The sequence below is a fragment of the Pseudopodoces humilis genome, chromosome 8, assembly GCF_049639895.1.
Source record: "Pseudopodoces humilis isolate 2021_Gansu_Grassland_sample_001 chromosome 8, ASM4963989v1, whole genome shotgun sequence".
Taxonomy (NCBI): Eukaryota; Metazoa; Chordata; class Aves; order Passeriformes; family Paridae; genus Pseudopodoces; species Pseudopodoces humilis.
The window spans coordinates 2,077,100-2,101,346 of record NC_142207.1 but is presented as its reverse complement, the minus strand read 5'-3'; the positions used below and the strand labels follow the sequence as shown (position 1 = coordinate 2,101,346).

General features: G+C 40.4%; 1 protein-coding gene across 6 annotated transcripts in view; it reads left to right on the top strand.

Moving 5' to 3' along the window:
- MBD5 (methyl-CpG binding domain protein 5) overlaps positions 1-24,247 on the top strand; it is a 110,032-nt gene that overhangs the window by 31,007 nt on the left and 54,778 nt on the right. For all 6 annotated transcript variants that reach the window (XM_088058849.1, XM_014249518.2, XM_014249517.2 and 3 more), the window contains exon 2: positions 11,429-11,526. The gene's annotated coding sequence lies outside the window, so the exon portion shown is untranslated. The remainder of the gene's footprint in view (positions 1-11,428; positions 11,527-24,247) is intronic.

Below are 24,247 nucleotides of genomic sequence, written 5' to 3'. Positions count from 1 at the left end.
CACATTAAACCCAAAGATTATGATGATTAAATTATAGCATTGTTTATACTAAGTGATATAATTCCTAAGAAATCCATGGAATCTGAGCCTTTTCCTAACAGAAAACAGTGACTCAACAACAAACTGACACTGTGACCTCAGCTGCCTAAAAGGATCCAACTTGCTTTGAAAAATATTTCCTTTTGTTTCAGAAGAAAGGAGGAAAATCTTGCTGAGGTATTAAGATTTGTTGGCAGTATCTCTTGCTTCTACAGTACGCAGAATTCAGAACATCTCAGGCCTTGACAACCAAGAAATGAAAAGTTATGGGACAAGAAAATCCAGATTTAAATCTTCCCCTGCTGAGCTGGCAGTTGGACTGAAAATTGTTTGCATGCTAAGGTGGAGTTGCTGTGAGTAGTGGAAGGAGCAGTTGAAATGTCTAAATGGAGCTGTTGATTTGATTTAAGGAGATTTATTAAACTTTCCCTGTTCACCTCGTGGATAGTCTGTTCTGCATGTTCATGTTTCATTTCCATGGTAAATGGGGCCCATTTTCTATCAGAAGGACGAATGTGAAATAGAGATGTGGCTTCAGTGACGCTCAGAGTGCAGAGCTGTCATCCAGGGAGGGGGAATCACAAAAGTGCATTTCTTCCTGGAGGGTTTGGAAAAGGCAGGGACAGATGTGTCCTGGAGGTGCAAAGGGAGAGGCATGGGACACAGCTTGGGAAAAAGGAGGTTCCAGTTAGGTATAAGGAAAATGAAAACTCTGGAGAAGTTGTAAAATCTGTGTCTTTGTAGGAGTGTGAGACTCGATTGATAATGAACATCTGGATCAAGATGGATCTTGCTGGAGCAAGAGACTGGGTTGGAGCCCTCCAGAGCTCCATTCCAGCTGGTGCATTCTGTGATCCCAACCCATAGGAAATGCAGATTTTCTATGGAATAAAGAAGTCCTGCCTTAGGTCGGCACAGTGGGGTCACTCTGGCCTGTGACCACTCCAGGATTTACAGGGCCCCACCTCTGTCCTGCCTTTTGGCCTTGGTGTATTAGCAAAAGGTAATTCAGATTATAATTAGGACAGCAAGAAATCGGGTGTAATGCTCAGCTCATGCTTGCGTGAGTGCTGGGGAGGACAGGAGTGAATTTGAAAATGCAGAAATCTGGGATCAGTTTCTGATCGATCATAAAGTTACATTTACTCTGTGCTGATTATTTTTTTCTTCATCTAACCATTGGATTTCTTGCCATCACACTGGTTTTGAATGGCAGGATTATCTGCAAACACATAAACATTTATCTAGGTTGATTTCCTATAAAACCATGTCATTCTATATTAACTTTACACAGCAAAAAACATTTTCTGTTTTCTATGAAGAGGATTTTGGTATGAGATTTTTGTCCTGCTGATATCCAGTGTATATTTTCATATGTGATTATTTAGTGTTTATTCCTGCTTGCATTATTTGCTGTACATAGGTTACCAAAATCAGAGATTTCAGGAAATACCTGGGGGTTTTTTTATACAATTTCAGTACCAGAAGCTCACAGATCATAGAGTGAGTGCTGGACACAAATATCCCATTTTAGGAGCTCGGTGCAATGCACTGGAAGGGATGTAACTGGTTTATGACTTATGGCCATGTCTGCATGGACACTCACTCCTAGGGATTCCAGCCACATGATTTAAGATTCCTACTTCAGGGCTAAAATGCTGCTTTGCCTTATTTATCAAAGACACCTGAATGTGCCTTTGTCTGGTCTCTTAAGGAATAATGGCATGGAAAGAGGAAGAGTGGGGAATTGCAGGACAAGGTTTCACAGCCTCCGTGGATCTGAAATTGTAAACAAGGGATGATAACAGGGAAATGCTCAGGCTGGAGTAGGGAATTTGAGCTGGAAATAAAGAGTGGAGAAAGTAAAGATTAAGACTAAATGTCATGGAAGAGCATTCACCAACCCCCCGTGGCTTTTTTGATGGTTCTTCCAATGAAAGCAAGGAAAAAACTGTTTTGGGACAAAGGCCCTTCTTTTTTATTTATTTATTTTTCTCTTTTTTTTGTTTGCTTTTTCATTTTTTCCTGTTTCTTTCCTTTGGCTTAACCACTCCATGTAAAAGAATCTCATCTGGGTATACAAAAGAATGCATTACATTTTTGAGGCATGGCAGTGGATCTCAGCATCCCTGGGATTGCTGTGGCGATGCCACAAAGCCTCACCAAGCCGGAGGTGCCGGATTTGCCGTGGGGATCTGGGAGTACAGCGTCCCCACCTTGTACATCTGGAGCAGCACTGTGCACAGGGTGAATTCCATAGGGAAGGGATCTTAAACACTTCCCTTTCCACCCCTTTCCATGGACACCTTTCACTATCCTGGGTTTCTCCAAGCCCTGTCCAACCTTGGACACTCCTGGGGTTCCAGGGGCAGCCGCAGCTGCTCTGAGCACCCTCTGAGTCAGGGCCTCCCCACCCTCCCTTTATTTTCCATTGTAAAGAATTACACTATTTAATTCTCCATGGTAAAGAATTCTATTTAAAATATTTTTAGAAATTCTTAAGAATTTATAGTGAAGAATTCTTTTATTGTAATAAAGAATTTCCTTCACCGACTTCAATGGGACTTTGTAGGAGCTGAGAGATTAGGGTAGTTCAGGGTTTAGTTTTAGATAAATTGCAAAACGTAAGAGTAAAAACTGGGCTAAAGTGGAGTGAAGAGAGGAAGATGGGAAGAAATTAAACTTTTCTATGAGTGTTTTGCTTTTTTGGTTTGTTTTTAATGCCTGTAAATGCTGTTGCCTTATTTACCATAAGATGGACCTGGATGACAATTCCAGCAGCAGTGTGGACTGTTTAATTTGAAATTAGAATCATTTTGCTGTGGGAGCAAAAAGAGGGTGTATATTTATGGATGGCAAAGAAAACACCCAAATTTAAACTTTTAAATTGGTCAAATGGATAACAGTTTTGAACAATATCATTATTTAGACAGGGATACTCCTTACCTAATCTTTTAAAAGCTTTTGATGTCTTTCCTTAAAACCTTTTAGTATTATCTCCAGTGACATAAAATTCTTGCAGATCAAAATTGCTTTGGTGGTTTAAACTGATGAGTTAAACTGGCAACACCACCCTGAAAAGGATAATTTGCCTTTTTCTCCAGCAGCCAAACAGTTGGACAGAGTTCTTCCCATTTCCTATTGCCCATTTATTCCCTCTCCACATGAAGGTTTTCTCCTCTTTTTGTGGTGGTGTTTCTGTGGGCTAAAGAGATGGAGCAGATAAAACAGATTTTGGTGTGTTTTTATTGTGAGGGATGATTTAGTTGGGTTCTACAAAATCTCCTCCAATAGGTTCAGTGTTTGGGGGGAGTTGTTTGTTTTACTTGGACCTTTGTATTTTCTTTTTCCCACATGTATATTTCCAGTCTTCTACCTATCCCAAATAACCATTAGAAACTAAAGGATCTTTTAAAACATGAAGAATTTTGAAGAAACTTTTAAATTTAACCACAGTTTTATCCTTGGGCTCAAACTCCTCCTTGCTGTCCTGAGAGGTTTTATGGCAATGCAGACACTCCAGATTTCCTTTTCTTGGAGAGCAGCCTGTCTTATCCATTAATTCCATAACCCAGCACTCATCCAAGCAGCTTTTCCACAGTTAGGTTGGGAAGAGGCAGACTGCACCCCTGATCCATGGGGATCCTGATGGAGTGAATCCAGCACAGCCCTGGTGGTTCCTCCTGGTGACAGAAACGGGGATGTGCCCATGGTGGGAGATGGCTGGAAAAATTAACAAGGTTGTTTTCTCCACAAAAAAAAATCCAAACTTCACTTCAGGCAGGCAGGAAGGGAATTCTGCTGTTATCTGCTGCTGGTTTAATTGTCCATGTGGCTGTTGTGGAGATGTCTCCGTGATAGTGGTGCCTCTCCCAGCCCCTGGAGGAGCCAGGCAGTTTCCCTGGAAGGTTTTCTTTTTAGTAAAGATAAGATGGAAAGAGTAATGATGGAGACAAAACTGATAAGGGCAGGAATATCAGAAGGAATGACAGAGTAAAGGCAGAGCTTTGACTGATTGTGCCTTAAACAGGGATTTGTTCCAGTGAGAATCCTTGTGGCTTCCTGAGCTTTGGAAAGCACAGGTTGCTGAGGAAAAAAATTAGGAAGTCCACCCACAATCATGTTTTTCCTTATTTTAATAAAAAATAAAGAAGGGCAAAAACCTATTATGACTTTTAAGCCCTGTGCTTTTCCAGCAGGCAGCACAGTGAGCTGTGAGGAAATAGGATTTTATCTTCTATTTCACAAGGAAGGAGTACGGGCACGGCTTCAAATAAATTTGCTATTAAGAAAAAGTCCATGATTACATTTAAGGAGTGTTCTGAAGTTTCCAGGAGTGATTTGCAGGGGCTGATCTGTATGAGCTGCACAGGCAGCTGAAAAGGGAGATAAATTCCTTTCTGTTAGTAACACAATCATCTTTCAAGGTATTTTTTATTAAATTAGATTGGCGTAACTAAAGTGCTCCTGATGTCATTTGTGGATGCTCCTAAATCATCAGCTAAAAAGCAGCTGATCTAAGTTTGGCCAAAAGAAAGAATGAAGTTTTGGAAGATTATATTCCTTGTTCCTGATTCCAATCAATCAGAATTTGATATTTGTGTATGGGCTTGTTTTAAAAGCATTGTAATTATGGCAGTGCTATAAATCTTACATTAATGGAGAAGGAAAAAATATTAAATGTCACCCATGCTTTAAACCTGAATATTCAGTGGATGTTCCTTATGGAATGAGGATAAAGGGAAAGCAGGTGGAGTAATAGGTCTGTGTGAATGTAGGCCTGGAAAAGTGGGATACAGGGATTAAAAACATTTTAATTTTACATAAGGTCTTTTCCTAGATTTCAGTTTGATGCTGAACATGCCCTGCTATATAAAGAAATATTCTTCTGTTAAATCTTGGGGGATTTGGAGGCACTTATGAATTAATTTGTTTCCAGGAGTTCCATCAAAAGAGAAATCCTTTGTAAAACTGCAGGTGTTAAAATACAGACCAAAAAACATTTCTTGGTCTGGGAAATTAGACACAGTTCTTAGCTGAATATTGAAATTAAAATGCAGAAAAGACCCCTGAAACCTCTTAATTATAACTCTCAGATTTCAGAGAAATACTTTTCCAGACTTACTTTCAGGTTTCTTTCCTTAAAAATAAACAAGATATTTGCGATTTCATGGAAAGCCTTCCAATGACACCAAAAATTATTGTTTAAACATTGATAGCAGTTAAATAAATTAAAATATCCAGGAGAGGAGGGACCAGTGCAGACCCAGGACAGCCCCAGCCATGGCAGTGCCCAAAACCAGGCAGAAGCTGCTCAAAATGTGGTATAAAACTGCATTTTGTGCTGAATAGTTATAATTCAGTGAAAAGAACAGGAAAATCCCATTGAATAGAAATTGTCATAAGATCAGCCAATTAATACAATTTTTCTGTTGCATTTGATTGCCTTTTCTGTCCTTGGAAGAAGCCAGAAAATAAACCAAGAGATGTATCTGAAGAGATGCATTTTTTCCTTTTGGCTGTGTAAACACAGATTGATACATTCATAAATTTACAGCATTTTGGGCTTTTGAATGTTTCTAATTTCATTTTGGAGGAGAAGAATATTTCTTCAAACAACTGAGGCTCAACACTGTGCCATTTTTTTTTCCTTTTTAAAAGGAAGTCTCTGAAGAGATGTCACTGTTTTATCTGCAGTGAAGTGTCCTCTTTTCAGGTTTTGATTCAATGTCATCATTTCTGGTACCCAGTGTTTGAAAGCACAGGAGCATTAATTATTTTATAATAGTAAATGTCAGCGTGCAGTTGTCTCAAAACCCACCAAAAATAGAACTTTTAGCCCATCTTTGCAGGTTTTAAACGTGAGCACTGCTAGGAAATAACCATCCAGAAATTAAAGCTTTGTATCCACAGTTGTCTAATTCAGCCCCTTCGGTTTTTAGCTCTAAGTTTAGAAAAAGTGTGGCATCAGTTGCTTGTGCAGATCTGTTACAGACACAGCCTGCCCTGGAGGCAGTGAACGCTGTCAGGGTGACAGCCACTGCCACAAACCAGAGGGGAATATTTTTGGAACCATCCAAACAGCAGAGGAAGAACATCCTGTTATAAACACACTGATACTTTCATGGCTGGAAAAATATTACTCTCTTTCCTTCCTCAAACACTAAACAAATAAACATCTTGGGAGTGTTCTCACCCTTCCATTCATTTTTCTGGGTTTCACGTTTTTGGGAGAATCCCGGCTCTTCACAGGCTTGGAAGCTGACAGGAGTTTTGTGTTTCCCTTCCAACTGTGTCACCACCATAGCAGGGATTTGAGGAGGTCACTGAAACTCGCTGTGCCACCACGCTTTTGTGGGAGTAGAGTAAGGCTCTGTCACCTCCACGTGACTTGGGAAGAGAATTACTCTTGGGAGGGTATTTTTGGATACAGGAGATGTTTGGGTGAATGGCAGTGGAGATGCAAAAGGTTTTCTTTTATACCTACAAATTATAAAAGGCCAAAATCCTTTTCTTTTCTCTTTTTCTTTTTTGAGATTGTTGAATTTGCTGCTGCGTCACCTGAGAGGTGAGGGACGTGTGAGTGGTCACTCGGTGGTTATTTTAATGAGTCTGAATGCAGAGAGCACTTGGGTGAAATATGAGTAAATCTCATTACTCTGACAGTGGTTGCCTGACTACAAAGAAAGTTTATATTTAGTAAACTACTCACTCCTGTGACCTACTTTGCTGGGGATGATAATTTTCTTAGCGTGGCACTGAGCTTACTTTTCCCTGTTCAATTTCCATGAATGAGGGATTCTTCCCATCTCTGGATTTCTGGGCTACTCAGAGCCAGGAAGACTCCTGGAAGTTACTTCAGTCCATGGATTCCTTCCCAATATCCCTCCATTCCCTGTGTCCTGTCCCTCCATCCCTTGTCCCTCTCCAGCTCTCCTGGAGCCCTTTCAGACCCTGCAAGGGGCTCTGAGCTCTCCCTGGATCCTTCCCTTCTCCAGGGGAACATTCCCAGCTCTCCCACCCCTCTCCTTTGCTCTGTTCAGCTTTAAAGAGAGATTAGCTGCTGAAAAAGTACTTAGAAGTAATCCAGAAAGGAAGAAAATGGAGATATTTGTGTTTGAAAGATAAATGAGATTTCTTTCTAATGGAGTTTGTGTCTTGTTGAGGACTGGGGGATTTATTTCTTCCAGAAATATTTTAGTTCTCAGAAATTTTGATAGCGCTGGGATTTTGCCTGTAGTAAAAAATAAAGTATCTATTGTCTATATACATAGAGAAAACATATTTTTTATTCTATATATTTATATACATATAATACTTACGTATAATATGTGGGTTAGACTTAAATATGAATATATAGAGACAAGTATCTGGTGCAGAATACAGCCCAGCATCCCCAAAACTGCCCTTCCCCAGAATACCATTAAATTTGTAAAACTAGAGAGGCTATCCTAGTTAAAATATCTTCTTATTTTCTAATGGTAATTAGAAAATTCTGTTCCATTGGTGCCAGTAAAACAGTAAATACGAGTTAAAAGCGGGATGGAATTCTTCCTTAGGACCATCTTGGAGTAGACTCATCTGTCATGTGATCTCATTAGTCCTTGCTTGCTCATCTCTGACAAAAACAATCTGACCCGCTTTATTTGTTTCTCTCTCCAAACTATTAATTTAAAAGAAAGATTGAGGCAGCCTTTTCAGCATTGTAAAAAAAGGGAAACACTCGTGTTTTCCTCCTTCTCTGGAGGTAGCCTTTAGAACTGAGCTGGATTGTGGTGGGGGTTCTGAGCTCCGAGGAGAATCCAGCCCTGCTCATTCCTGCTCCTGTCCTGCTCCTGCTCTGCACCCCTCAGGTGTGAAAATACAAAGATCCCTTCAGGGTTCTGCTCCTTTGCATTTACTACTGCTAAAAAAAAATAAATTAAAAATTAGGAAGTATTTTCCTAACTCTGTGTGCAGATATTTTGTTATGCATCGAAAATTTCTGCTGTTTCCTGTGTGCATTTATCTTGCTGTGGAATAATTTTCATGTGACTGGAAGGATTTTTTCTCACCAACAAGAAAAACACCTCCCAGAGGCAACAAGTGATGGAAATGGCAGAGGCTTTGGAGTGTTCCTGTGGTGGTGCATCCCAAATATTCCCTTATCTAACAGAAAATGATGTGAGATTTTGCACCTCTCTGAGCTGATGGGTTTCTTTTCATTCCTAAACATCTCTAGGAATCTTAGGCATGGGTGTTACCCATGAGATTGAAGAATTATCATGGAATTCTGGGATGGGTTTGGCTTGAATAGACTTTAAATCCCACCCAGTGCCACCCCTGCCCTGGGCAAGGACATTTTCCACTACCCCAGGCTGCTCCAAGCCCTGTCCAGCCTGGCCTGGGACACTTCCAGGGATCCAGGGACAGCCACAGCTTCTCTGGGAATTCCATTCCAGGGCCTGCCCACCTTCCCAACCAGGAATTTCTAAATTAATTTTGATTTAGTAATGAATTTTTAAACATTTAATGATTCTTGTCATGTACTCAGTTCAGCTTCTTCAAAGCTGTTGCATGGGAATAAATTAACAAAAATTTATAGGAAGTTTCATATCTCAGAAGATACTAAATGTTGAGTTGTATCTAAAGAAATGTTTTGTCCTCAGTCCAGGAAGAAATTTTTTTTAAAAAAAAGAGAAATCAAAACAGATTCTTCCATTTGAGCAGAGACATATGTTTGGTGGGTTGGCACCAGACTAGGATGCAGAATCCTGTAGAACCAACTCTTCATACTCTGGGATATTTAGAGGAACAACATTCAAAATTAGGTGCTGGAGACTATAAGAAAAGGAGAAAAAAATTAAAAAGAAGAACAGGGAGCACCTGAAGAGCAGTACAAAGGAATTCCAGGCACTCCTGGGCTGTGGTGACCAGGAAAGAGCGTTCAGGATCTGTTGGATGGGGCTTGGAGCAATCTGGGATAGTGAAAGGTGTCCCTGCCCATGGCAGGGCTTTAAGGTCCCTTCCAACCCAAACCAGTCTGGGATTCTGTGGAACTCTATCTTTATTTGTGTATCAAATGTCTTAGAGGAATGGACACTGTAAATGTCACCATGTGTTCTTAAACAGAAAGCATTTAATTTCATCTGTAAGTTCCCATTAATTGGAGGTGAGGTCATAGTGACTCCTTCTGGTCTCAGGGTGATGATCATAAAATCATCCAAAGGAAAAATGAAACACTCAAGTGTCATTCAGCAAAATTAGCAGGTCCCACAAAATTCAGCAGATTCCCTTGAAAGATGTGCTTAAACACAGAAGGAATTTCTTCCCAGTGCTGTGATGCTCCAAGCCCTTGGAGAAGGTTTTGAGAACAAAATTAATGATACCCTTACAATTATTGCAGTTGTTCTGTTTGAGAGTGATGATTAAATCTGATCAGAAATAACATCTGCAGTGGGAGCAGAGTTTAAATATCTGGATTGTGGCCGTGCAGTTCACAAAGAAAATAGAAAACATCATCTATTAACACAAAAGGCAATGTGAGAATGATTTACTTGTCAGGCAAAAAAATAAAATACAGATCTTTTCATGGCACTGAAAAAATCTGGTGAGATTAAGAACTGGATGGGAAGTTTGAGGGATGGTTGATAGAAAACCTCAACACCAAATTATGTGAACAAAATCCCTTTAAGGGAAGACTGAGAACAACTTTGGAGACTCCAAACAGGATCTCTTTAAAGTGGCACAATGAAATATTACATTATCATCCCAGAGCTGCTCCATACTGTGTTCTCCCTTTCAAATGCCATTTTTCACTCCAATTCTCAATCCATTTCCCAGTTTTCAACAGGTGAGCTTTCTTCTTTAGAGCCACTGATCCAAACTTCCATGCTGAACTCATTAAAGAAATCAGTTGTTGGATCCTGCCTTGGCTTCTGTACCAGTTTATTCCTTGGATGGACTTGTTTCGGTTTGGGTTTGGGTTTGGTTGAAGACCAAGTGCACCAGAGCCAACAGAGCCGTTAAAGAGTGGTGCTGGTTAAACTTGGTGATCTCAAAGGCTTTTTCCAGCCTTAACTACTCCTGATTCTAACGGGTTTTAGGTTTTAGCTGCACAAGGTGTGGATTTAAAGGTGATTGTTCGGGTTTAGTGTTTTTGGGGTTGGAAAAGCCCTCCAAGGTCATGGAGCCCAAGCTGTGACCACCTGTGACCATTGTCACCAGGGCCCTGAGTGCCACCTCCAGGCGTTCCTTGGACCTCAGAGCACCAACATTTGGTGTCTTGGGTTGAGTTCATCACCAGATCTTTTTCACCTCTTGTTTCACAGAAGCTTCTGTGACTTCCAGGTCCTCTTTAAGCCTTCAATTATGAAAAAAACTGGTTTTCCATTCCTCTCCAGCCCCTCAACCCCGCCTAGAACCATACCTGGAATTTCCCCACCAATCTGCCGGGGCAGCCTGGCTTCCAGTGCCTGCACAGCAGCTTTTTAGGACTTGACTGGCTCATTTTGTGCCTGGAATGTTTTCCCCACACTGATCCATCCGTTCTCAGCTGGAGGGGCAGGGACAGCCAATTGCTTTTCCAGGTTTGCATGAGAAAGAGAGGGAACATAATCGTGGGCAGCTGTAGTTCAGAGACTGATTTGAGTTACTTCCTCTGCAAGGATTTTACATTTTTGGAAGCTCTAGAAAGAGCAGAGCATCCATGTAGGTGTTCCATAACTTGCTGGTTTGAAAGGTGTTTTTTCTCAGGTGATGGAAGTCAGGGGAGGTTTCCTTTGCTTAGGCTTGGATTCCTCCATGGTCTTAGAAAGTCTAAACCAAATGGAATTGATTGAGTAAAAAGGAAAAATCATTTACAAGACAAAGAAAAACATTTGGGCCTGATGAGTTTTCTAGTGATTTAATTTTTTATATTTATCTTTCCATAGCTACAGTGCTGAGATATGAAAGCAGCACTAACAAATTATGCTCTGGGGTTATATTGTTGAATAACTTTATTTTTTAAAATCATAACTGGCATCTATAGTGACCTCGTCTTAAAGTTACCTTTAATTTCAGTCTAGGGAGGTGGTTTAACTTTTCATAATCTATTAGTCCTTATAATACGTCACATTTCAATGCTAATTTGTAATTTTATTTAATTGAAATTTTAACTCATGGGATCCTTGCTGTTGTTATTTTGGTTTAACAGCGAATTCCCCAAGTTAGGTGTATTTTTAAATATACTAATATAGAGTAATTATCATATTCCTCAAGCAGATCAATCCCTTCCCCTGTAGTAACTGTTTATTTTTAACAGCAGCTCCTAAATTCATGTGTTGCATGAAATTGTGCCTTTGTAATAAATAAATCAATCAGTATTTTGGTCTCCTGGCTGATTTTCTGCTCTGGTGTTGTTCTGCAGATCCTTGCTGACGATGGTGGTCGCTGGAGGCAGCACTGTTGAAGATTATATCATTTACAGACAAGATCTCTGAAATCTGTTTCCTTCACACAGCAAAGGTAGCTCAAATAATCCGCATTATGCATTTGTCTCGAAGTATTAAGTTTGTTTTTGACCTCCAAAGTTGAACAGCAGCTGAAGTTTGGGAGTCTGATCACTCTGCCAGCTTTTAACCTCTTTTTTCAATGTTTATTTATTCTGAAGTGAAAAATAATATCCATGGAAAGAGCTCAGTTTCTTCTCTTTTTAGTTACAGGAATATCTGTCCTTCCTTAGCTTCTCTTTTTTTTCCTGCACTTAATGTTTTTCTTTATTCTTTTCTCATGAGTGTTTTGAGCTGCAGATCAGTTACAATATTTTTGTGGTAGTGATGAGAACCAGCACTACCTTAAAATCTAAAGGGTAATTGGGGATGAGGCTTATGCTCCAAAAGACAAAAATTAGGTGAAAAAAAGGTAAAACAGTTCAATCTCTTGCAAATTTCTACAGAATTTTAGAAGTATTTTAAATTAAATATTGAAAGCACAAATCTGATGTGTCCTGTGCCATTTATTTCCTCTGCTTGAAGTATTTATTATCAATAAATGATCCAAATAAATGTGAGGATATTCAGGAGAGTTTTGTTTATGGATCATTTTTTCTTATTTTGAAACTAACTCTGTATAACACTGTAGGTAATATGGGACTTTTTTTTTTTTCTATTATGGAAATAGAGCTAATTTTCCCACTCATTATCTGCTGTTAATTTAATGTGTGGCAATATCTGAAATTTAGTGCTGATTATGGCAGTAGATTTTTGGTTAGCAGTACAGCTCATCTATGAGCAAACCAATTAAGACATCATTTCAGAATATAATTGAGCTCCTAATGGGGCACTTGAATTCACTGGGAATTTACATATTTGCTTTTCTTTGCTTTAGCAGAGAGGTCCAAAATGAGGCTACAGCTTCAGTTTTGAACTTCTGGAGGCACCAACTCGAGCTGAGGCTTTTCAAAGTGAAGGATGTAAAATGCTCTTGAATAAGGGCATGGATAAATTCATTGATTAGCTCCTTAATTCTCAAATCTGAACTTTGGATGGCTCTTAGGAGGTGGGAATTTGAGGAATACATCCTCCGCTGTTCTTAGGGTGCTGAGACCCAGGTGATGCCTTGATGCAGCACAGTCAAAACTGATTTAAATACAAAGTTTATTCAGTGTTTGTAATTAATTTTCTTCTTTTAGCCAAATCAGGATCTGCTGGGAAAGGGCTCATTCTGCAAATCTTTATAATACATATCTTTCTAATACATATCTAATATATACATATATATAATCTGTATTTTCAAGCAGTCTCAATAGAGAATTCTTGGAAATGCTTTGTTAGTCCACACAAATTAAGTGTCTCATTTATGGAGCCTTTGAAAATGAAGGGAAATAAATGATGGGAGTTCTCTTCCCTTTTCATTTTCCCTTAGTTTGGGGATATTTTTGACCCTCAGAAGGAAGATTTTTCCATTTAAAAGACAGAGCTGAGGGAGGTTATTTATACCTCTGCCTTATTGAGGGGTTGGGTTTGTTGTTGTCACTCTTCCCTTCCAGGATAGACCTTTGCATATGTTTTTATTTGTTCTAAAATGGGAACCTACACCATTTGGAAAACCAAATGTTTTGGGGGAATAATTATCAAAGTCACTGTTTGGGTTCTGAAAAAGCCTGTCATTCTATGTGAAAAACTAGGGCAGGGAAAGTAGTTTTCTATGTAAGGTTCACGTTGTACTGGTTATTTCCTGAAAGTTTTAATATGTACATGTGGATAAACCTCAGGATGCTCCAGTGAAATCCAAGAAAACATTTAGTTCTCATTCTCAACATCTTAACTTGTATTTTGTACTCTTTTTTTTTTTTCCCCCCCACTAAAGTGCTCACAGCTGTGCAGGTATTGCAGCCACTGCTGCTTTTCCATTTGATCTATTTTTAAAAGCAGGGGCTCTCTGGATGGAATCCACATTCCTGTGTAGTCCAATACTCCCAAACCTTCCTGACCCTGCCTCACCCACTCAGACCTCATGCATTATCTTTAATTATATGATAACATTGCTATTTTCCTCCATAGGAAACCCTTCCATTAAATAGATGGAATTTAACCAGCAATGCACTGCCTTTAATTGTTCAACCTTTCGTTCCTCAGTAATGTTCAGGCCTTTCCCTGCAGATGGAATTCACAATTTACTTTTGTGCTTTCTTGCACCTTTTAGCAACAAGTTTTGGAGAATCCCACCCTGGTTTGGGTTGGAAGGGACATGGAAATTTATCCAGTTCTGTGGTAGGGACATTTTCCACCATCCCAGGCTGCTCCAAGCCCCATCCAAAATGGCCTTGGGCACTTCCAGGGATCCAGGGACAGCCACAGCTGCTCTGGACACCTGTGCCAGGGCCTGGCCACCCTCCCAGCCAGGAATTTCCAATTCCCAATATCCAATCCATCCCTGCCCTCTGGCACTGGGAGCCATTCCCTGGGTCCTGTCCCTCCATCCCTTGTCCCCAGTCCCTCTCCAGCTCTCCTGGAGCCCCTTCAGGCCCTGCAAGGGGCTCTGAGCTCTCCCTGGATCCTTCCCTTCTCCAGGGGAACATTCCCAGCTCTCCCTGGATCCTTCCCTTCTCCAGGGAAACATTCCCAGCTCTCCCAGCCTGGCTCCAGAGAGGCTCCAGGCTCTGTGGCCTCCTCTGGACTCTCCATGTTTTCCTTGTGTTGAGGGCAAATCCAGCATTAATAACACAGAAACCTGGCTCTGCATCCAGGAGGGTGAGTGGGGTTTGCATCTGTTCATATTTTTAAACATGGAGAAAATTCCAGTATGGAATTTGAAGGAATTTGCTGCTGTGCAGTAACTGACAGACACATCCAGTGCCCTGTGCCATCCTCAACTCCAAGCCTTGTTGTCTCTGAGGCATTCCTGACCAAGCTGCAAACTCCAGGATTTATGGAGCTGTTTTATTCCCAGGCAGTTTGTGGCACATGGAGCCTTGTCTGTGCTCACACTCTGCTCTCTGCCTGGCTCCCAACTCTGCCATTCCCAAGGCTTGGGTTGGGATCATCCTAAGGCAGACAGGGAGATGGGTTGGGCTCCATCAGTTTTCTCCTCAGCCTATTTTTCCTGAATTGTCATTAAAAACAAGGAGCTCAGTTGCCTTTGCTGAAGCCCTGATGTTTTTCTGAGAACAATCAATTTTCTGTCTTGCTCTGTCTTCTTTCCATATGAAAGGCTTGGAGTTTTTGAAATCCCAAGGTACTCTCTCTAAAGCAAGGTATAAACGAGTTCTACCTCCTTAAATTTAATAAAAGGAGACCTACTTCATTTGAATTTTTTTTTGCTACAGAAATTATTTAAAGGATTTGGGGTAAAAAAAAAAATAATACTTTTTCCTAATGTTGCTCTTTAATATCACAACTTTTAGGAGCATTTTAGAGCCAAATTTTCAAAGTACATTTGAAATGTAGTAGATTTGATAAGTTGTTCTCTGCCTGAGCAGAAATTTTCTGCCACTTCTGCCAAGTTTTTGCACAGAGCAAGAAGTTTGTTTTCCATGATCCCCACTTCTCTTCCAGCTGCTCCTTCTGAAACTGAATTATGGGCTGGCGTTTCGAATTTTTCCTTACACAGATATTGTAAATAAAACCAACTACAAAGGCTTTTCATTTTGAAATATTGGAGCAGCAGGCACCCTGAACAAAAGGAAATGTTCTCAACGCTTCTTTTATTGTAACCAAATTAATCAAGCTCAGGGATTTAGTTGTAATTTCAAAGTTAAACATTTAAGTAATGCAAAACTTTCTGATCCTGCAGTGCCTCTCTCTTTAAAATTCATAACAAAATAGAAAAATTGTTACAGTTAATTTTCTTAATAGTTAATTCTTCTAAGCAAAGCTAAAGATTGGCTTCCTACAACCCCAGGAACCTGAATACCTCCAGAAAGTTTTGAGGTTCTTGGGATATCTCCAGAAAATGTCAAGGGTTTGGATTATTTCAGTCTGTGGTATCAGAAAATGTTACATATCTCCATCCTTAGGATTTCTGTGAAGTAAAAGCCACATCTTTTTGCTGAAAGGGCCACTGGTTTCAAATAACAGATAAAAGCTCCTGTCATTATTTATTAATTATAAATAATATGTACAAGAAGAATGTATATTGTAGTACTTCAGATAAACCGAATTATTCTTTTCTGTTGAAACACCAAACCAAACTCAGATCATTGATTTTTGTTTTAATAATTCCTTCTAGGAAAGAAATGAAAAAAAGGAAGCTCAAGGGCAGCAAATTTCAAATGTAGCTGTTAATGAAAACCTAAAAAAAGTTGAGTTTTTTTACATGAAGGTGGCCTGAAAGGTTGTGAGGGGATTCTTTTTTTCATTTTGCACTTCAGTTTTGTTTTCTTTTCCCCTTCCTATCAGTTCACATCCCTGGAGGGCCACTGGTATGGTGAAAAACGTATTGAAATGCTTAAGGAAGGCATTATCATTTTTAGGATTCTCAACTGGCCTTTTCCTAGAAGGATCCCAGTCCAGGGAAATGCTTGAAAATTAAAACCAGGGATGCTTTTAAAATCAAACACACCAAGTTTCTGAAGAAAAGAGTCTCTCTTCTTCTCCAAACCTGTGGTGATGCTTCACAGCTGAACACAAAAAGGGTTTTTTATTTTTGACCACATTCCTGAAAAATATTCCTGAGAGGTAAAAATTCTCGCCAAGGTGAGTCAGTAATTGCCACAGCTGGCTTTGGCTCAGCCTCCCAAACTAAGTTTGGATCACTTCAAAGGATTCATCACATTTCTGTGAGGTTTCATCACAGAATCATGGAATTTCTTGAGTTGGAAAAGACCTTTAAGGTCACATAGTCCAAGCATTAACCCAAGCCAAGTCCACCCTCTGTTTATTGGTGCCCCTCTGAGAGTGGGGACAAAAGCAGCTGAGTTTAGGAAAAGGGAAAATGAACTAAAGTTTCTATTTAAAAACTCATCAAAAGTTAAAATAGCTCCTCTTTTTTTGATCAGTCCTTTATCCAGGAACTAAAACTGTTTAGGACACAGATCCCAGTGAATTTTCCATGGGAGCAGGAATCTGTTTAAGGTGCTCATTGTTTAGATGTTAGAAAACAAAATGCTCTCGTTTCTATACCACATAAATGGGAGTGCTCACTGGTGAGTCTTTGTTATTGATAATAAATGGCTCGTCAGGAAGTAGATCCAGGAGTGAATTCTTACTTAATTCCTGTCCCAACAAGGGAACAGAAAAACAGGTGCCCCTTCAATACAAGGTAACAGAGGAAAATCATAAATATTATAGGTATTATAATGTATATTTAACCTCCCATAGATAATTCTAACACCATTTTTTTATGCTGCTAATTTTTATTTGGATGTTTTATACCTTTGCCAGTACAGACATTTATGTTGGTTCAGACCTATATCTTTCATTATTATTATTATTATTATTATTATTATTATTATTATTATTTCCTTAAGTTTTCTCTCTATCAACAGCACAATTTCAGCATTTGAGTGGCAGCAAGTGACATTTGCAGAGGACAGATCCTGCAGGCAAATGAGCAGGTGACAGGAGGCACAATGGCACTCAGGAATAGTCTGACACGTGGGTGTTCCGACTGGAGGATCCTCTTTGTGTTCAATGAAGTTCTCATGGAGCAGCTTTCAGTTGATATTGTATTCTCAGAGTATAGAATTCAATCTATCCCCATCACACACAGCCTTCAGCTGGGGTTCTTTACACCATTCCTGCTATCATTCTCCCTTATAATACCATTTAAAGTGCAAAAAGCTGAGCAAACTGCCTCTGAGTGGTGTTTCAAAATGATCTGCACGTGCCTTGATGGGGTTAATATTTATTCACTTGATTGTGATCCTTAGAAAACAGTTATTGGGAGAGAAAGGGTTTTGTTCCCGTGTAAAGGGCACTTCCAAACTCACTGGGAACACAAAGCTTTTCTCTTCCAGTGAAGCAATTTAGCAAATCCCTGATTCAGGTGATGCTACTTTGTGGTATTTTGACATTTTAGAGAAAAAAGCTAAAAATCACCACGTAGTTAAAGAAGCCATATTATCAATATTTGGCTGATTTTTCCATCTGTCTGGAATATTATTAAGGCTGTGGGTAGCCCTGTTCTGCAGCCCTGCAATCCTGTAAAATCCAGCTCTTTTACAATGGCTCCTCTTGGAAAGGATTGTGAGGGTTTAAAGGTGAGCCAGGCACCTTCCTGAGCACAGGGGTATAAAATCTGGGGGTTCCTACCAAATGTTTTTCCATAATTCAGTTGGTTTTTCTCTTTCTTAGTACTTAAAAGGCTTTTTTCTAATGCCTTTTCAGTGGAAATTATGATTATGAGCTAGTCCATACCTAGAACTGATTTTTCTGATTTGTCTTAAATTGCATTTCCTTGATGATCCAAAATCTAAAACACATTTCAAGCCTTTAAAAATAGACCAGAGAAGGGGACAAGTCCCTGCTTTGACACAGATGTTTCTGCAGGAGGGCCAATGCCCTCAGATTACTGTGATGGTCCCATCTAAACATATTTAAAATACAAAATTACACATTCTCCATGAATAGTTTTGATTTGGGCTGCAGGAATGTGGAGCTAAAATTCCAGTTAAAGATGGTTCATAATTATGAAGGAGCAGCCTGGCTGCAGCTGCAGGGACAGGGATAAGGACACGCTGAGGAGACCGGAGCAGGAGGTGGGAATCACACACCTGTTCCCTGGAAAAACAAACTCTGAGAGCCCATATTTAATGGCCAAAGTTACATTTGAGTACTTCTGCGAAGAGGGGAGTGTGGCTGATCCATGAGAAAATGCTTTCAAACCAGGAATATTTGTTGGGAAATGTATCCTAGAGTGAAGATGGGTGTGGGGCCCTCTCTGGGCTTGGGTTGTGTGGTTGTGTCTGACATCTCTGGATCTGCTCCCTGCAGGATTTGGTGTCCTGCCCCAGACAGGTCCTTTTTCTTCTCCAGGCATCCAAGGGAGCGTAAGGAAGGGCTCTGGGGTGACTTCCCAATTCCTAAAGGCGCTCCAGGAGAGCTTGGAGAGAGATTTAGGACCAGGGCTGGAGGGACAGGACACAGGGAATGGCTCCCAGTGCCAGAGGGCAGCGATGGATGGGAGATTGGGAATTGGGAATTCCTGGCTGGGAGGGTGGGGAGGGATGGAATTCCCAGAGCAGCTGTGGCTGCCCCTGGATCCCTGGAAGTGTCCAGGGCTGGACAGGGCTTGGAGCAGCCTGGGATAAAGGTAGGTGTCCCTGCCACGGCAGGGGTGGTGGGATGGGATGAGCTCCCAAGCCCATCCCTCCTGGGATTGTTTGAATTTAAGAAGCCACAGGCCAAAAGACAGCCCAGTGACTGATCCCAGCCTTCCTGCACTCCCAGGCTATCACCTTTCCCAGCCCCTGCTCACAGCTCCCTGCTCGTGTTTCAGAGCCTGGCACTGCCAGTGAGCTCACTACAGCACTGTTCCATAGTAATTACCCAGAATAGTGCATTTTATATAAAATCACTCCTCTTCTGCCTCTCATCTGGATGATCTTAGAAATCTTTTCCAACTTTTAACCATTCTGTGATCTGGACTGAGATATTTTCTGTGTTTTATACATATGAAATCCTTCCTGACTGTATTTTTGCATCTTGTTGTTGCAGTCCGTTATTGCTCGTGCTTCAGCCTTTCCTTGCACTTCTTGCAAAAAGGAAAAACGATGGCAGTTGGGAAAAGTTTGTGTGAGGCATTTGTGTGGAAATGATCTGCCAACCAGGGAGCCCAGCCCACTGTCCTCCTGACATGAATTTGATCTAAAAAGTGCTTTATTTGTAGCTGCACTCCTGATGTGCCTTGATTTTTTTTCCCCTTAATTACTGCTAGATGTGGTAGATTTTAAACAGAGATTTTTTTCAGAGGCTGAAATATTTGTTAAGGTAAGGTTTGTGCTGTCCCAAGTAAATAGTTAAACACCAAGTTCTGAGGGAGATAAAACAGCATTGCTGTGTATTCAGAGCCTGCACTCCAAGTATGGACTGACAGAATTCCAGCATGGAATTCTGTCCTCTCCCATTGTGGAGAAATTCTGGAGGAAAAGCTAAAACCATAAGTGATTTTTGGGTTCAGGTCAGGGGGATTACATTTCTGGCTGGAAGGAAAGAAGGGTCTGGCTTCTTCCTCTGTGGTCAATCCCTAAATGCAGAAGGATGTAAGAAGCTGAAAGCAGTTTAGCCCCTCAGCCTGGGAAGGGAACCTGAAAAGTGGGATGAAGGGAGGAGGGAAGGAGAGGTTGCAAGGATTACAGACCCTTGCTGGAATAGCAGGGCTGTGCTCTTTAGAGTGAATTTTAGCTTAGATTCAAGTTCATGGAGTATTTACAATAATGGAAATACTCACTGAAAAGGGAGGGAAAAAACCCCAAACCGCAACATACAGAAGATCTGCTGCGCTGACACAACAGTAAATGATTTGTTTAGGTGGAAATAGAAATCTATAAAATATGAATCTAAGATTGAACTGTTATGCTCTAGCAGTGAACTAAATGTGATGTAAGGTGATTTTAAAGCAGACAGATTGAGGATTGTCCAGCTGAAATTGCTGAATCCTGCAGTCCTGACTCTTGATGGCAGAGCTGAAAAGGCATTTCAGTTACATGGCCAAATCACAGAATCACAAACACAGCTCTGTAATACCTGAATTTCATTGTTCCATTTCTGAATTTCAGTGCTTCATTCCTGAATTTCATTAATTCCTGAATTTCATTGTTCCATTTCTGAATTTCAGTGCTTCATTCCTGAATTTCATTAATTCCTGAATTCCACTGTTCCATTCCTAAATTTCATTAATTCCTGAATTTCATTGTTTCATTCCTGAATTTCATTGTTTCATTCCTGAATGTCACTGTTTCATTCCTGATTTTCACTGTTCCATTCCTGCATTCTGGAAAGACCTCTCATTCCAAATACCTGACCCTTCTTCTGTTTTTCAAACATTAGGTAACTCTCCATCAGGTTTTGCAGGATGAGATCTAGGACAGAGATTCCAAACCAGTTAAATTTCTTCTTACCTGTCCTTGAACTCATCTAGAAGCACTGTCAATGCTGAAGCCATCCCTGCTGTTCATTTCCATGGTTCTATAGCTCCAATAAAAGGTAAAAAATAAAGATTTTGAGGGAATATTGAAGATGTTTCTGATGAGGTTTTATTGTGAAGGTCTAGAGAAAATAAACATGAATTCTTCAGTAGATCTTGCCGTAACATCTGCAACTTGATGATTTTAAGTTTAATAAATTACTTAATTCAGGGTTTGGCCAACAGAAGTGTGTGGTGGGACAACCTGTGGCACATCTGGATTTGTCCAGATGGATCTTGACTTTGGCCTTGTCCACAGCAGCTCAATCCCTGAGAGCAGAGGAAACAAATATTTCTGAAAGCTGAAAGCTCAGAACGCTGAGTTGCTGCTTTCTAGCACAATAAAGCAAAATTTGATCTGTGCTTCTGAAGAAAATGCACTGAAATAACTGAAAACCTTCAACACCTTCAAGGCACCCTTTGAACATTAGAAAAACTTGCATTTTATCTCCTTTTCACTCAAAGGCATGGCCTCGGTCTGGTTTCAAAATGCAAAGGTTGGTGATCTCCAGGGTCTGGATGCTTTTTCCTTTCGACATTTCCTAAGCATAAAGAATGGGAGGGCCTGCTGGCTGCCTAATTAGGGTGGTTTAATTGTTTAACAGCTTTCAGTAGGTGTCACATATGGTACCTCTGGCTGGATTCTGACAGGAGCACAAGATTGAAGGCCCTTGGCCGCTCCTTTGCAGGAACCAAACTGTCTCTTCAGCTGTTGCTGTTTCAGTGGATCACCAGAACCAGTCCAGAAACGGCTTTAGGGATTTGGGAGGTGGGAGCAGAGCTTTCCTCATGTCTCTTAATTCCCTTGGAGTCACCCTGAGCTGTGCTGGTGCCTGCTGGTTTCCCTTCAGTGGGAAGTTGTGTTTGGGTATTTGGGAGCAGGACATCAGCGTGTGTTTCACCATGGACACTGGCAGTGATTCCCAAAGCTTCACATCCCAGATTATCGTGGAATCACGGAGTGGGTTGGAAGGGACATTAAAGCTCATCCCATTCCCAGGGCAGGGACACCTTCTATCCCAAGGCCTTCCCTTCCTTGCTCCAAGCCCATCCAGCCTGGCCTTGGACACTTCCAGGGATCCAGGGGCATCCAGAGCTTCTCTGGGAATTCCATCCCAGCCCCTTCTCACCCTCACAGGGAAGATTCCAAGGCTCCAGGTGTTTATCCAGGAGGAATCATCCCTGAGGGAATCAGTCTGGGAAAACTTGAACTCATTAGGTGGTTAAAAACACCAGGATTTGCAGTATTAGTCGCTGATAACTTCACAATTAACATTCCAGAAAGCTCCCTGGCATCTCTTGGAATGCACCTCAGCAGCAATATCACTTTTTGCCTAAAAAATAGAAGATTTTAATCGTGTTTATGTTAACACCAAAAGCTACCAAAAATAAATGGGATGCCTGTTCCTTTTTGTCCCTTCCAAAGAACAAAAACTGAGCCTAGAATTAAGTTCTGTCCCTGGTATTTTATTGAATTTAAAGAGAGGAAAGAAGATACATTGACCCTGTTGGACTTTTCAGTGGTTTGAGAAAGAAAAAGTCACTTTTTAACGGAAAGAGAAAATGAGCCTTTGAGTGCTGGAAGCCCAATAGTTAAAACTACAAGAAATTTTGTGTTATTGCAGATCCTGCTCAGTTAAAGGGAACGTGGCAATTCTAAATCATCTGTCCCAGGAAATCAACACTGGTTTGAAATGTGTACAAACTGAAAACAGTCTATGCCAGAACTCCTTGTGCTATTGCCAGCTAAAAGCAAGAAAGAAAGGGGAAAAAAACCCAAATTGATGGGTTTCAAAGCTGATAATTGTGCTTGAGTGCCGTGGCTGTAAATCACTGAATGGCTTTTCCTTGGATACAACAGTCACTGCATGTAAATGTACACATGTTGCCTTTGCAGTAGTACAAAATACCTGAAATTCTTGATTCCAGTTATTAAAATACAACCTGATGCAACATTTCACCATTTGCCTTAACCTGAGATGATTCCATGAATGTCAAATACCATAATGCTGAGGGAAATCAGAATTCATGCACAACATGATAGCAGAATGTGTGACCTTAACTTCAGAGCAGCACAACGTGTTAAATTATCTTGCTGTAGTTCCAAAAAGCTTCATGGATTAAGTTTTTTAGAGTGTTAGTCTTGAAGAGTGGGAAATTTTAAAAACAATTTTCAATTCTGTGTGAAGAGACTTTTCAGTTTGGCTCAGCTTCTCCAAAATCATCTCTCAAGTCCCTGCCTGTGTCTGCAATCATTTTTTGGGGCAGAGAAAATCATTACTCTGGAGGTGTGTTGGATCTTTTCCACACCCCTGGTTACATCCATGGCTCTTCCCAAATCATCTCCTCTTGCTGATCACACAAAAATTTGAAAGTAAATGTTAAAACAAGATTCTGTTCCTCTTTATTAGTTTTGTGTCTTCTGTATTCAGAAAGAACAGCTGGAAAATGCGCTGCAAAAATGGATTTTTATCAAACTTACTGGCAGAATTTATCCAGAGGTACAGAAATTGTACAGGATTGTACAGAAATTCATGGAATTGCAGGATGGTTTGGGTTGGGAGAACCTTTAAGCTCATCCCAATCCACCCTACTATGGACAGGACACCTTCCACCATCCCAGGCTGCTCCCAGCCCTGTCCAGCCTGGCCTGGGACATTTCCAGGAATCCAGGGACAGCCACAGCTGCTCTGGGCACCCTGTGCCAGGGCCTGCCCACCCTGCCAGCCAGGAATTCCTTCCTAAATTTGTTTATTTGCAGCTTTGAGACTTTTTTTGCAAAGCCCAGGCTGACATTCAGGGTGAGGTTACGACAAACGTAGAGTTTGTTGTGGGTTTGGGGTTTGGAGCCAGACAATTAATTCAATTAATAAAGCAGAAGAGATGTTTGTGCTGTCACATTAATTCTGCCACAGAATGACGTGGTTACATCAAGTGAGGAGAAACACTGACATAAAATATTTTGGTAAATAAGTACAATATGATATAAAATATAAATATAAATAGATATAATAATAGCCCTTGATGATAATCTGAAGAATGTGAGAGTAAAGTGTTATTTCAGGTGAATTTATACTTTCTGTATTTAATGTTTCTTTGGACAAATCTACCAAAAGTCTGTTAGTCACCTTGCTTTAAGCTGCTCATTTTTATCTGCTGCCTAAAATAGTTGAAGATGCAGAGGAACAAACTTTATTTATCCTCCTGTTCACCATCACGTTGGGCTGACCTGCAGCACTAAAAGCCAAATTATTTGGTGTGTCCATTTAAGACATTTAAATGTGTGTTTTAGGATAAATTCCTACCTTGAGTAAATTTACACCGCTTTGTTGTGAAGCCCTAGTATGCAAAATGAGCATCTGCTGCACCAGTAGATTCTTAATTCTGGTGTTTAGCAGAGAACATGTTTATAGTTCAGAAAATAAATAATTCAGGAGTCTGTATCTGCCTTGTGTTGACTCTTTGTAACCCTACTTGAGATTTACTAATTCAGTCCTTCCACTTAGTACCTGTTGACTGTTACCTGCAAGGACCTGAGTTGAGGAAAGATCTGGGCACTGTTATCTGAAGCTGCTAATGCAGAATATCAATAATAATAATAATATGATAATAATAACTTATT